Source organism: Lolium rigidum, chromosome 3, assembly GCF_022539505.1.
Source record: "Lolium rigidum isolate FL_2022 chromosome 3, APGP_CSIRO_Lrig_0.1, whole genome shotgun sequence".
NCBI lineage: Eukaryota > Viridiplantae > Streptophyta > Magnoliopsida > Poales > Poaceae > Lolium > Lolium rigidum.
The window spans coordinates 14,360,667-14,377,164 of record NC_061510.1 but is presented as its reverse complement, the minus strand read 5'-3'; positions in this window follow the sequence as shown (position 1 = coordinate 14,377,164).

Below are 16,498 nucleotides of genomic sequence, written 5' to 3'. Positions count from 1 at the left end.
ATATCTGCACTTTGGCTTGCTAATTGGCATAGCTACATCTTGCTTTGTAACACAGCAGATGACGTTAAGCATTTTTTTTTCTTTTGCTTGCAGGCACATCCAGAGCACTTGTGCTACAACAGGTGAGGGATTGTATGAAGGTCTGGAATGGATGTCCAACACTATTGCTAGCAAGGTATGCATCAAATTTGCTTTTTGGTTCTCTGCGAGCCTTTTTCTTATGTATGTGTGCATCCTCCTTCTGTGAAAAAAAATTGAGTACCTTGTCGGTTCTCTCATCTTGTTCATTTTAATGTCCTCGCAGGCTATATTTTCGCTGAGATTTTGGATGAATGAGCTAGGAGCTTTGGTTAGATCGTTCACCCGGAACCTAGGGGCTTCGTTTCAGGATTTATCTAGACATGAGCGCGACGATACCGCTTAAACTAATCCGCATGTCCAAGCGTGACGTCTGTATAAATTGGTTCATCAGAACACAATGAGCAGACACTAGCTAGTTTGTACACTCTGCTATTTCCTCTTTGCAATACTTTGTTACATATACATTTCTAGACATTAACAATTTTTCATTTTGAGAGAAAACTTGCATATAGTCTGTACTCCATATGGCAACGGAAATAACAATAATCTTTATAATTCTTTTTCTTTTGCATTTCTCTTCTCTTTGAAAATACAAACTCCGTATAGACTGCGGATTCAAGTCATGATATTTCAAACTCTGTATAGATTGCGGATCTAGCAACAAAAACTCATCACGATCAGAACCAGCATCAACAACATTCGATGCTTGGCTACACAACACGATGGCCAAGCTAATTTTGACTGAATCACGCAAAGGAGTGATGGTTTCCTCAGCTTCCATGTCAAACTCAAGCAGCAGGTTTTGCTAAGATCGGTTCTTGCAGACACCCAGAAAACAGAGGAAATTTCATTTGGCAAAGCTTCTATACAATCTCCAGCCGTCAGTCAAGCCCGAGAGAGTTGAGAGAGGTTTTTCAAACCTACTCAGCAGACCTCAGTGTCTTGGCAACCTCAGATTTATAAGACTCATTGAACAGCAGTTTGAAACTGCCCTCGATAGCCTGATTGCCATACAGAAAAAAGTTGTATTTTCGATAATGGATGCTTTATTACTTTTAAAAGAAATTAAACATGGGTTATCTTTCAAGAGTGCTTTTTTTAACGCCTTTCAGCTAGGCGTAGAAAAAGAGCTAGCATCAAGTATTTTTAAGTGAAGAAGCATCAAGATGCAAATTCAAAACCCATTTAAGTCTAACCCACTTCCTATGCATAGAAATCTTGTACACACAAAAATTCACAAAGAACAAAGTGACAAGCGTAATAAGATAAAACAAGAGTAACTTCAAAACTTTCAGCATATAGAGAGATGTTTTAGTACCATGAAAAGTTCTACAACCATATTTTCCTCTCTCATAATAACTTTCAGTAGCATCACGAATAAACTCAATAATATAACTATCACATAAAACATTTTTATCGTGAGCCACATGCATAAAATAATTACTACTCCCCACATAAGCATTCTTATTAGTTGTAGTGGGAGCGAATTAAACAAAAGAGCTATCATTACTATTCTCATCACCATAATAATCAAATATAGGAGACATATTGTACTCATAATTAATTATGTCCTCAATAGTAGGTGGAAAAATAACATAATCATCATTGTAATCATCATATATTGGAGGCATAGTATCATCATAGAAAATTTCCTCCTCAAAAGCTGGGAAACAAAAAAGATCATTTTCATAAAAACTAGCTTCCCCAAGCTTAGACTTACCATAGCATTAGCAATAATGGTGTTCGAAGAATTCATACTAATACCATTGCTACCAGCATGCAAGTAAAATCATCATTGTAATCATCATATATTGGAGGCATAGTATCATCATAGAAAATTTCCTCCTCAGAAGCTGGGAAACAAAAAAGATCATTTTCATAAAAACTAGCTTCCCCAAGCTTAGACTTACCATAGCATTAGCAATAATGGTGTTCAAAGAATTCATACTAATACCATTGCTACCAGCATGCAAGTAAAGTTCCATAGGTTTTTAAATTTTCTCTTCAAACACCTCATGTCCTAACTCAAGATAAATAATATAAAGCTCTCTAATTTTTTGTTGTTTTCCATTAAGCCTAACTAATGAAAATAAAAACAAGAAACAAAAAGATGTAATTGAAGAATCTAAAGGAAATAACTTCGAGCACTCACCAGCAACTAAAAAACTTAGTAGCCAGAGGATGTGAGTACCTTTTACCTTACCTCCTAGGCAACGGCGCCAGAAAAGTGCTTGATGTCTATGCACGCTTCTGTTCTTGTAGACAGTGTTGGGCCTCCAAGTGCAGAGGTTAGTAGAACAGCAGCAAGTTTCTCTTAAGTGGATCAACCAAGGTTTATCGAACTCAGGGAGGTGGAGGTCAAAGATATCCCTCTCAAGCAACCCCGAAATTACGATACAAGAAGTCTCTTGTGTCCCCAACACACCCAATACACTTGTCAGGTGTATATGTGCACTAGTTGGGCGAATAGATAGTAAAATACAAGTAATATGGATGATTGTAAGTGGTAATTGCAATCTGAAATAAAAATTGCAGCAAGCAAACATGTAGCAGAATTGGTTGTAAATGGTGTTTCAATGCTTGGAAATAAGGCCTAGGGATCATACTTTCACTAGTGGTCAATCTCAATAATGATATCATAAAGGAATATAAATATAAGCACTTCACTATGCTACTCTGAACTACTCCCTGGTTGGATAACGAACACTAATTCACCGTGTAGGGCTGCAAAAGAAAACCTTAAAGATGTATTCCCAAGTACTAATGAACACCCCACGATGCCACTTTGAGCATTCATAGGATATACTGACACACCACAATTTTATAAAGACATCCAACTCAAATCATAATTCAGTGAACAAGTATTCTGTGAAATATAGCCTAAGAGACCCACACGGTGCACACACTGTCACCTTTACACACGTGGGACAACGAGTCTCCGGAGATCACATAAGTAAAATCCACTTGAATAGCATAACGACATCTAGATTGCAAAGCTCATGATCACATAAAGATCACACCATGGGAGAGAGAGATAAACCACATAGCTACCTGTAGAGTCCTCAACCCTGGGGATAACTACTGCCTCTCATCATGGGAGTCAACAACGGTGATGAAAATGGCGGTGGCGTCGATGGAGATGGCTCCGGGGGCAATTCCCCGTCCCGATAGGGTGCCAGAACAGAGACTTTTGTCCCCCGGATCTTGTCTGCGACGGCGGCGGAGCTACGGAACTTTTCGTGGACGGAGGCGGATTCCTCTAGGGTTTTTGATTTGGGAGCTTTATATAGGCGGAAGGGCGAGGTCGGTGGAGGCCCGGTGGCCCTAGAGCACCCCTAGGCGGGGTCCAGGGCCAGGCCGCGCCTAGGCATGGTCTGGCCACCCTGTGGCCCTCCTCCGTCTCTTCTCTGGACTCCGTCTTCGCTCCGGAAAAATAGGAACTTTGGCTTTTGTTTCACCCAATTCCGAGAATATTTCCTTTACAACTTTTCTTAAATACAAAACAGCAGAAAACATGGAACTGGCACTGTGGCATCTAGTCAATAGGTTAGTTCTGGAAAATGCATAAAAGTGCCACGAAGTGTAAACAAAACATATTGCAATTAGTGTAAAACAAGCATGGAGCATCAAAAATTATAGATAAGTTTGCAACGTATCAGGCCACGCCACCTATGCTCATTTGGCCCTCGGGCCTCTCCATGTGTGCTTCCAGGGTCCACGTTGTTTCTCCCAATGAAAAAATGATGCTCCAAAAATCACAGGTCAATTTGACTCTGTACATGTTTCTAAAAGTGAAAATTATGCAAAACAGGGTTTTCCTGTTCTTCAAGGTTATAAACCAAATAAAGGGGAACATTGGTAAATCCTCATAAATCAATGTAAAACATGATATTATGATCATATATGTTTTAAATATGTGGGAAGTCAATATGGTAAAGGACAAAGTTCATGTATGCATTTTACATGCATCAGCCGCCTTAGGTTCAGGAGATTTCTCAATATTCTCTTTAACAGATCAAACATATTCATATAAATCTAAGCGCATCTCTCATCACGGCTTTAAGTTCCCATGTGATGACGGCTATTAGCAACGCCAAAAAGATCTCGATATGTTGGGACTCCAAGTGCAAAGTGTTGTATCAGTAGAGTATCTTCCCCACAAGGGTGACTCGAGGGTTTATATCGAACTCTCGGGGAACTAGACAAAGAGTATTCTCTTCTCCCTTCTTCTAGCAATCCTGCAAGTAAAATAAAAGTCTTGTGTCCCCAAATCCAGCGTGTGGTTGTCAAGCACAAGGTTTCACGTAAGTAAATAAAACACAAGTAAAAATAAAGCGAGTAAAACTAGATGAAATAAAGTAACCAAGTAAAAAACTGTAAATAGGTTGATAGTTTTTGGTGTTTTGGATGGAAATAAGAAAAGGAAATATTTTTGGATTTTTGGATTTAAATACTGTAGCAAATAGAAAACAAGATAAAAGCAATATAAAGGTGTTTCTTATGATAAACAGTGGACCGGGGTTCATGGGTTCACTTGACGATCCTCTCTTTTAAGTTGCAGTGGACAAATAGTAATTTATCAATGAGATATTAGGATGCAAAATAATAATATGAGTAAGATAAGCATTCATATGGGCATCACGTCCTAACATAGAGATGATGCAACACATCTCTCTTATACTCCACAAGAAAGGGAAAACTCCATGCAATCTTGTATTAAGAATTAACAGAGCATAGCAATAAGTATGTTGGCATGATGTTTGAATATCAAATATGCTACCTTGAACAAAAAAGATCCACTACTATCACGTGACGAACATAGCACATGCATTTACTTCATTCCTATTGAGGTAGCAAAAGAAAAGGCAAAGCCATAATAGATCTTGAATTTATTATCACTATCCAATCACTAAAACCATGCTACTCTATCTAATACACACATGACTCCACACACGCTCTTGCATAGATGTTGGATCAAAACAAATACTTAAGAACGGGGCACATACTATGCATATATCAATACATCTTACACATAATACAATGAGATCTCATAGCACAATATCATAGAATAAGGATCCACCACATAGGTATTAGAAATATGACTATAATCATGTGACGCAACTCATATGGCACTAAGAACTATGAAGAACATGAGAGAAATAGATCAAGTTACTGCCACAAACCCGTAGTCCAGAGGTGGACTACTCTCCCTTGATCATGATGATGATGATGAAGACGTTGAAGAAGGTGGAGATCCCTCTGGCGGTGATCCTGGCGGAGTTCCCCCTCCAATCTTCTATGCTGCAGCCTCCATTTCCGTGTTTCTGTATTTGTGCGGCGCTCTCCTCCCGAGAACTCTCCGGGGCCATATATATAGTGAGTTTTAGGTCAAAATACGTCGGTGGGTGAAAGAACCAGGTCGATTGGATGATCGACGGTCGAAAGACCATAGGTGGCGCACCCTACATGTTTGGGCGTGCCACCTGTGCTATTTTGGGCCTCAGGCCCACCCAGGCCTCCTCCAAAGCTCCAGGGTGCTTTTCCCGATGAAAAAGTGACGCTCCAAAAATTACAGGTCAATTTGACTCCGTATAGGTCTCTGAAATTGAAAATAGACAACACAGGGAATTCCTGTTCTACAGATTTATAAACCAAATAAAGAGGATCATTGGTAAATCCCCATAATTCAATGTAAAACATGGTATTTTCATCATATATATATGTTGCAAATTTGTGGGAATTCAATATGATAAAGGACAAATTTCATGTATGCATTTTACATACATCAACATCCCCAAGCTTAACCTATGCTCGTCCCGATCATCAAGGTGATAAAACTAACATGAACTTTGGAGTTTATAATATATTGCTTCTAAGTAATCATGCAAAGTATCACAAGGTTCAGTCAATAAAGAATGACAATAAGTAATATGAACTCATCAAGTTATAACTCTTAAATTCTACAAAGCATGCATAATAGTAAATAGCATTGTAAGAAACATGAATGATAAGTAGTATCAATCATAAAGCATGCTTAGGAGAATCCTATTGAATTGTTGGAAGACTCTTTGTCCTCTCTTTTCAGGAATATTTCTTTTGACTCTTGAACACAAGAAAGTAAGAAGGGAATGTATGTGCTAAACCTCCAACAAAATAAAAAGTAGAGAGCATAAAACATGGTTTTGAGCTATGCAATTCATGTCAACAATAATAATAAGGATGGGGTACCAAGTATCTAATGTATGAAGATATCTATGTGTCATGAGTTTGACTTCTTATGAGTAAGTTTTGCCTCACTTTTTTGAATGCTAAGGACTACACCTCTCGTTTCACAACTTCAGGGTACCAAGACCTTTCAACATACATGTTTCAATAAAGTATCACAATGGGGTACCTTCATGCCGCTTGTACAAAGGACCAAAGCAAATGTGTATCTCAACTATAGGCCATCCATATCGGGACAACATGAACAACAAATGTTGAGAATCCTCTTTAACTCTCTCTCACTTCTATTCTTTTCCACTCTCTTTTTTCACAACTCTTTTTCTGTTACTTTTTTCACTCTTCCTATTAAGGATGCTCATTGCTGAAACTTCCACTATAATTAGGCATGGCTTCGGTTAGCGGCCCATTGCTCTTCTCTAAAAATGCATGCCTACTTGCTTAAAATAACCTCCATTCATTCCATGAGAGATAGCCATCAACAAAACAAAATAAATGATGATCAACGCAGGGTGCAATACCCCAAAAGTGCAATGTTGAGATACTTCCCCAGAAAACATGGTTACGGTCTAGCTCATCGCTCATAATCAGTCAAACCAACAATATGCATAGTGGTATTCCTACCAAATCTTAATTTCTTATGAGCTTTAAATTACACAAAAAGGAAATCTTGAAAAGGTTGGAGGCAAAACACACACATTATACTTGGAATAGAAAGTGCTATATAGTAGATATGATAGACATTAGATTTGAGTTGAGCTTAGAAGCAAGTCTATGGTTGTGTAAGAATTCAAATATTTTGGCTAGCAAGAGGTCTAAAAGCATGCAATAGTGTAACATCCCAAATTTCAGTAAATAAAGAAAAGGAGTTTCCGAATATCAAAAATGAGAACTAACAAAAACTTTTTATTAATACATGTGCTATGCATAGTACCTAGGTAAATTCTTGTGCAATTTCCATGATGCTTGTTTGTATGCGTAGCAATGATGCTAAAACCCTAAGAGATGATCCAAGGATCAAGAAATAAGAAAGAGAAAGAAATAGAAAAATCCAAATTCAACACATACATGTGCTTATGGCCATTTTGCAAATCTTTGATCTAGGCCCCTTTGGCTTGTGCCATTAGTTTTAGAATGTTACTAAACACTTATAAACACTTTTGGAATCAAACAAACCCAAATAAAATAATATTTGAATGCAAATTGTGCTCACATGCACTAATGGTCAAAACTGCCAGTTTTAACCTGATACCTATTTTGAGCCCCTGTATTGGGAGATTTTCAAACTAAACAATGCCAACTCTTTGCACCTCATCTAAGACAACATCAAGGTGAACAACTTTTCACAAACACACCCCTGCAAATTCTTGCTAGATTTCAAATGATGATCAAGCAAAGTTGCAACATTGAAACAAAAACAAGATCATACACTTTTTGGATTTTTGCATTTCAACTTAATTTTGAACACCACCACCACCATTGTGTGTCTTTGATCATATGAATCAACTCCACCAAATTTCATTCAAAAATTTGAAAATATTTTTCATGCGGCCATTATGTCAAACACCTTGTGGGCAGAATCAAACCAGATCAAATTTCACTATTTAAAATAGTGTTTGGCCCAATTTCTGAAATCAACTTGATCAAACATTGTCCCCTGGTCCCCTCCAGCACTTTGCCCCTACATTGCATCCCTAGAAGTGGGCAGACATGGCAATGCCACTGCCATGCCGGCCACACCTCACATACAAGTTGCCATCTCCCACTCCCTTCCTCTCTAGCCTTGCCCACCTTGTCTACCAGCTCCACCTCACTCTACTGAACAAGTCTGGGCTAGCCATTGTCGGAGAAACGCAACACAGCGACCAGCACACGTCGTGCCCAGCTTCCAGGGCATGCCAGGGTTGGCATGGACGCCGTCCCTGGACGCACCAGAGCACGCGTCGCCTCGACGCTCCAGACCTCCCCTGGACCCCCTCTTCCGCCCTGAGACTCACCACGGTACCAGGAACCTCACGGACACCTCCTTGTCCCCGACCCGCGCCCGCCGTCACCTGAGAAGGAAAAGCCCCCCCCCCCGCCATGGACGCGCAGTACACCACGAGCTCCCGACCGCGTTAGGCACTGCCCAGCCGCGCTGTTGCCGCCAGGAGGACCGCCAGGAACCGCAGAACAGTGCCATGCCTTCGCCTACCCCCTCTATGCCGCTATATCCATGTCGCCATGCTCGACCTCGCCGCAGTACCCTGCTCCCCTCCGCCACTATATAAAGAGAGCTCCCCCGCTCGATCTCTCCACACCAGTCAGCTTCCCTCTCATCCCTCAACCTCCTCGACCACCTCCCACTCTCCAATTTCCACCGGAGTTAGCCAATTGATCGCCGGATTCCGCGACGGTGCTGAGAAGGATGCCGTCCATTGAAGCCTCCCCAGGAAGAGCCGCTGGTACCAGTCGACTCGCCGTCATCGACAACGTCCTCGTGCACACTGCCAACCCTCGCTGGAGCACCGGTGAGCTCGCCGGACCCCTACCCTCGCCACGCCAGTGAACCCCTCTCGCCGTCGACGACGACGATCATGATCCGTTGGATCTCGTTCTAATCATGTGTCCCACATTCACCGTATCGCTTCGCGTTTTAAACAGAGGCCGACAGGTGGAGCCCACCTCGTCAGGCAGCCCACGCGTGCGAGACGCGTGGTGGGCTGGCTTCCTCCCATTTAAATCAATTCGGCCCAGTAACGTTTCCCGCGCTGGCCCAAAGTTTGAATTTCAAATTTCTGTTTTAAATTAATTAGCTCTCAGATGCTTTTTCAAAATTGAATAGAATCAATTTGGCTAAACCAAATTTGAGGAATTTTATATGGTTGGAAAGCTTGTGAAAAGATCTACCCAACCCCACTGGTCTCAACCTTTGATCTTGTGTAGAATTAATGTGACAAAAATAACAAGGCAAGGCCTTTTCAAACTACAAACTTTATTTAAAGATCAACCAAAAATTCTTTTGAGTTGATTCCAACTCTCATAAATCACATTTCACATACTCTACATGTTTATGTAAAAATATCACATGGTTACTTTGTATGATCATGGCCTAGATTGAATAATGGCTCTATGGCTATTCCTAGTCCATTTTAATTTACTCAAATTTATTTATTAAATAGTATGGGAGCTATTCTCTCATTTAAATCTTGCCTCAAATAATTCAACATGAGGTCGTGACCGTGGTCTAATAAATCTCATATTGTATCATTTGATGATATTAAATTATTCATAAGGTAGTATTAAATTGCATGAGGTATATTCCCTCATTTAAATCATTTTTCCAAATGATGATTATGAAGAGTTGACCTTGGTCAACATAGGTTCATACATTATTATTTGAGGAGTAACAAGGTTCAGTGAGAGGAAATTATTTCTCAAAGAATTAAATAGAAACCCTAATCAATATATGTAATGAGAGGAAATTATTTTTCTTAAGAAGAAAACAAAGTCAACCAACATGATAATAATGTGGTTGTGATGCTAGAATAGCTTGTGTGCATCATTGGTGTGCTTAGTCTAGTTCTTAAGCATTGTTTGGTGATTGTGTATTCCGTATGCGTTTTTAGACGCTAGTACCGAGGAGTACCAGGAGGAGGAGGAGGTCTACTTCCAGGGAGAAGAAGACCACTTTGATCAGTACACCAACCAAGGCAAGCTAATATTCTTGCAAAGTGCAAAGCTCTACCAGAGCAAGGCACAATCATCTTTTTCCTTATGCTTCATGATCCAATCCAAATTTTTATTCTTACAAGCTTTTACTTTGATTATTAAAGCTTACTTTTATAGTTAACTTTGGTCTAAGTATAGAGTACTACAAGAGTATCAAACTTATCCTAAAGCATTACAAGCTAGTTAGCACCCCTCATGACTAGTTGCTAGTGCTAACAAATAAAATTGGCTACTCTAGATGGGAACATGTGAAATGAAATGACTTTGAAAGGTTTTGAAGGTGAATATGACTTGAATGACATGATGAATTTTGATAAAAACTGATGGTTGGGTTCGGATGCGATACCATTCCAATTAATTAGTACCCCCACAATACCTGATTATGGGTAGGGCTTAACTAGAAATTTATGTATCTTAGTATGGGTTCCCTCTAAACAAGCGTCATAGGTGTTATGCCGAGGCTGCCTCCATTGAAAGTGAAATGATGTGAAATGACGTGAAATGAGGTGAATGTCCGGCCCAAGCCCTGTGCAGTTCCCAGGCTGACGATTTGTCTTCACTGGGAGGCCAAGCTCATGGGGAGAGGTGCCTATACTAGGGTATGTAAGTGAAAGGTTATGGTTGATGATCCGCATACTGAGTTACGATTATTCAGGGCTATCCCTGACGGATGTAATCAAATGTTGTGGCATAAGAGTACAACCTCTGCAGAGTGTAAACCTATTCGAATAGCCATGTCCACGGTTACGGACGGTTGGAAAGGCCATACTGTTCCGTTGTCAGATGTTTCTTAAAAAGGAATGGTGAATAGAAATGGTGACTTGACTTGAATCAAAATGGAGTTGTGGGAATGACACTAATGTTCCCACTTGAGTTAGTTAGCAAATGAAGAGTCTTTTACTAAACGCTTATGAACTAAAATTAGCTTTATGCAAATAAACCTAGAGCTTAGCACCCCTTGAATAAAATTGATAAGTACTTACATTAGTATTAGTTTGCGAGTACTTTAAAAGTACTCACGGCTGTGTCCCTGGCTATTCAAATGGCCAGACTATGAAGAGGAGTGATACGTCTCCAACGTATCGATAATTTCTTATGTTCCATGCTACATTATTGATGATATCTACATGTTTTATGCACATTATATGTCGTATTTACGCATTTTCTGGAACTAACCTATTAACAAGATGCCGAAGAGCCGGTTGCTGTTTTCTGTTGTTTTTGGTTTCAGAAATCCTAGTAACGAAATATTCTCGGAATTGGACGAAATCAACGCCCAGGGTCCTATTTTTGCACGAAGCTTCCAGAAGACCGAAGAGGAAAGGAAGTGGGGCCACGAGGCGCCGCCACAACAGGGCGGCGCGGCCTAGGTCTTGGCCGCGCAGCCCTGTCATGTGGGGCCCTCGTGTGGCCCCCTGACTTGCCCTTCCGCCTACAAATAGCCTCCGTCGCGAAACCCCCAGTACCGAGAGCCATGATACGTCCAAAACGTATCTACTTTCCCAAACACTTTTGCTATTGTTTTGCCTCTAATTTGTGTATTTTGGATACAACTAACACGGACTAACGCTGTTTTCGACGAGAATTGCTTCAGGTGTCTCGTTTTTGTGCAGAAATCCAACTTTCGGGAAAATCCTCGGAATTTATGCGAAGGCCCTATTTTACCGGAATGCGACGGAGCCAGAAGGACAAGTGAGGTGGAGGCCCGAGGGCCCCACACCATAAGGCGGCGCGGCCTAGGGGGGGCCACGCGGCCCTATGGTGTGGCCCCCTCGGTCGGCCTCCGACGCCCCCCTTCGGACTACTTATCGGGTTCGACCTAAAAACGCACGGGGAGAAGTCGAAATCGCCAGAAACCCTCCAGAGAGCTGCCACATCGCGAAACTCCGTCTCGGGAGCCAGAAGTCCCCGTTCTGGCACTCCGTCGGGACGGGGAATTGGAGGAGATCTTCACCGCCATCACCGCCAACGCCTCTCCATCGACCAGCCATGTTTCCCCCATCCATGTGTGAGTAATTCCCCCGCTGTAGGCTGAAGGGGATGGTAGGGATTGGATGAGATTGGTCATGTAATAGTCATAAGATTGTTAGGGCATAGTGCCTAGTATCCGTAGATGTCACTTTTATGATATTGTTGCAACTTGTTATGCTTAATGCTTGTCACTAGGGCCCGAGTGCCATGATCTCAGATCTGAACATGTTATTGATTCATGAAGATATTCGTTGTTTATGATCTTACCTGCAAGTTGTATACACATGTCGCTGTCCGGAACCAATGGCCCCGAAGTGACGAAATCGGGACAACCGGAGGGGATGGTAGTGATGTGAGGATCACATGTGTTCACGGAGTGTTAATGCTTTGCTCCGGTACTCTATTAAAAGGAGTACCTTAATATCCAGTAGTTTCCCTAGAGGCCCGGCTGCCACCGGCTGGTAGGAGAAAAGATGTTGTGCAAGTTTCTCATTGCGAGCACGTACAACTAAATATGGAACACATGCCTATTGATTGATTAGTACTTGGATACCGTTTTATTATTATCTGCAAATGCCCTCGCTTTGATTGTTACATGAGTTTCTCTCATCCATGCAACGCCCGTTAATCCGTCCATGTGCCTACGGTATTTTAATCCTGCTCGTTTACTATAATCACTACTTCGCTGTCTTTATTTCACTGCTCGCTTGTTATTTCACTACTTCTACTGCTATAAAGCGTCACTACTCGATAAACTCTTGCGAGCAAGTCTCGTTTCCAGTGCAGCTGAATTGACAACTCCGTCGTTAAGGCTTACAAGTATTCTTTGTCTCCCCTTGTGTCGAATCAATAAATTGGGTAATACTTCCCTCGAAGACTGTTGCGATCCCCTATACTTGTGGGTCATCAAGACTATTTTCTGGCGCCGTTGCCGGGGAGCATAGCTTTATTTGGAAGTTCACTTGTATTGATATTTTTCGCTGCAAATTCTCCATCATGGGTAAACCTCGCGATACTAAGATCGCCATATTACCATCCACTACAAGGAAAGGTACAACTCTTAGTACCTCTACTGCTCTTGATTCACCATCTGTGATAAGTAAACTTGTTTCACCACCACAAGCTTCAAATGCTGGTACTTCTGCTGAATCCGAAAATTCCTCTCATAATTGTGATGATGCTTCTGCTGTGCTTGATAATGATGGTTCGTTAGGATCTTTTCTAGATGCTACAATTGCTAGGTCTAGGCAAATTGAAAATACTGAAACTCCTAATGAAAATGCTGCTACACCTGTTAATTCACCTGAGTCTCGTTGAATATTCTAGTGATGATCTTGATGAAGATTATGTAGAGCTTGATGATGATTTTATTGAAAAATGCAATGCTACTACCGATGCAAGAAAAATTAAAAAATTGCTTGCGGAACATGCTCGTTAGATATAAACTATCTCCTGATCCTAAATTTGCCACATCTCCTATAAACATTAGGGATAAAGATTATGATTTTTCTCTTGATCTATCTCATATAGCTATTGTTGAGAAAACACCCTTTTGTGGTACTGAAAAAGAAAGTGCTGTTGAACACATGACTGAGTTATCTACTCTTAGTGACTTGTTTTCTGATGATGTTAAGATGCGTACTTATTTTGTCGCTAAAATTTTTCCTTTCTCATTAAAGGATGATGCTAAAACATGGTATAATAATTTGCCTCCTGGTTCTATTAAAAGTCCAAAAGAATTGCTTGATGTTTTCTTCCGGAAATACTTTCCTCGCTAGTGCTCAACATGTTGCTTTGCGGAGAATTTATAATTTTGACCAGGAAGATGGAGAGAAATTGCCCGAGGCTTGGGCGAGATTTTGCTCTCTTATTAGAGCTCAGCCGACCATGATTTGGAAAAGCATGATTTACTTGATATATTTTATAGTGGACTAACCATTGAGTCTAGGGCATACCTGGATAGTTGTGCTGGTTGTGTTTTCAGGAAAAGAACTCCAGACGACGCTGAAGAATTATTGGCTAAAATAGGCTGGAATCATGATGATTGGTCTACACCTGAACCAACCCCGACACCGATATTGAAGAAGAGGGGTATGGTTAAATTAAATGATGAAGATATGAGGGAAGCCAAGAAGTCTCTTAAAGAGAAGGGTATTAAACCTGAAGATGTGAAGAATTTACCTCCTATAGAAGATTTATGTGAGATAACTCCCCCTTCATCCATGATTGAGGTACACTCTCTTCAACGCTTTACTAGGGAAGATATTCCGTATTCAAAACCTCCTGCTCAATGCTTAGATGAGTTTGATAATTATATTGTTAAGCAAGAAAACTTTAATATGAGAGTAGAGAATCATTTAATGGAAAATTCTCGAGCTATTAGTGAATTGCATGGTATTGTGGAGAGAACCTCCAATGAATTGGTCGGAAGCCGGAGAGATCCAAGTCTTTGGACCAGATGTTCTTCGAGAAGCTGAAGAGAAGGTGCACAAGATCCGCGAATATCTCAAGACTGCGTAATCAAGACAGAAGAGTTACGCCGACAAGAGACGCCGAGATGACCTTCGAGATCGGAGATTTTGTCTATCTTAAAGTATCCCCCTTACAGGAATGCAGAGATTCCAGCTCAAAGGAAAGCTCGCACCCCGATATGTCGGACCCTTCAAAGTTCTGAGTCGCCGCGGAGAGGTATCTTATCAATTGGAACTACCGGAAGAAATTTCGGCTGTGCACGACGTGTTTCACATCTCATTACTCCGGAAGTGCTTGGAGGTGCCCGAGAAGACCGAGGTTTTCAAGAATATCGATCACCGATCGGTAGATATCAACAAGGACTTGACGTATTGCGAAGTGCCTATTCGCATCCTGGAAGAAGCTTTCAGAACCACCCGCACCAGGAGCATAGGAGCATCAAGTTTCTGAAGATTCAATGGAGCAACCACACCGAAGAAGAAGCCACTTGGGAGCGAGAAGAAGATATGAAGAAGGAATACCCAGATCTCTTTAGTACCTAGTTTTTTCTTTAAGATCTCGGGACCGCCAGGAATCGCAGAACAGTGCCACGCCTTCGCCTACCCCTCTACGCCGCTGTAGCCATGTCGCCATGCTCGACCTCGCCGCAGTACCCTGCTCCCCTCCGCTACTATATAAAGAGAGCTCCCCCGCTCGATCTCTCCACACCAGTCAGCTTCCCTCTCATCCCTCAACCTCCTCGACCACCTCCCCCTCTCCAATTTCCACCGGAGTTAGCCAATTGATCGCCAGAGTCCGCGGCGGTGCTGAGAAGGTCGCCGTGCATTGGAGCCTCCCCATCAAGCGCCGCTGGTACCAGTCGACTCGCCGTCGTCGACAACGTCCTCGCGCACACTGCCAACCCTCGCTGGAGCACCGGTGAGCTCGCCGGACCCCTACCCTCGCAGCGCCAGTGAACCCCTCTCGCCGTCGACGACGACGATCGTGATCCGTTGGATCTCGTTCTAATCGTGCGTCCCACATTCACCGTACTGCTTCGCGTTTTAAATAGAGGCCGACAGGTGGAGCCCACCTCGTCAGGCAGCCCACGCGTGCGAGACGCGTGGTGGGCTGGCTTCCTCCCATTTAAATCAATTCGGCCCAGTAACGTTTCCCGCGCTGGCCCAAAGTTTGAATTTCAAATTTCTGTTTTAAATTAATTAGCTCTCAGATGCTTTTTCAAAATTGAATAGAATCAATTTGGCTAAACCAAATTTGAGGAATTTTATATGGTTGGAAAGCTTGTGAAAAGATCTACCCAACCCCACTGGTCTCAACCTTTGATCTTGTGTAGAATTAATGTGACAAAAATAACAAGGCAGGGCCTTTTCAAACTTCAAACTTTATTTAAAAATCAACCAAAAACGCTTTTGAGTTGATTCCAACTCTCATAAATCACATTTCACATACTCTACATGTTTATGTACAAATATCACATGGTTACTTTGTATGATCATGGCATACATTGAATAATGGCTCTATGGCTATTCCTAGTCCATTTTAATTTACTCAAATTTATTTATTAAATAGTATGGGAGCTATTCTCTCATTTAAATCTTGTCTCAAATAATTCAACATGAGGTGGTGACCTTGGTCTAATAAATCTCATATTGTATCATTTGATGATATTAAATTATTCATAAGGTAGAAAAAAAAGAGAAGGCTGGTGCTTCCCTTGTTGAGGTAAGAGCAAATGATCTTATTCGCGATTTCCTAAGAATTGAGTTAATCAAGTGCACTATTTCATATACACGAAAAAGGTATGATAGGACAAGTGCAGGACCAATTCCTCATAATAGGTTAGATCGCACCAATCTAAATTCCTTTTATTCGAAGGCGAAGATTGAATCACTTAGCCAACATCAAGAAGCTATTGGCACCTTGTTGAATCGAAATAAAGAATACCAATCTTTGATGATTTTGTCGGCATCCAACTGTTCTCAAATTGGTTTATTCAAGAACCCAAAACATCCCAATGGTGTATTCGCTCATATAAATCATT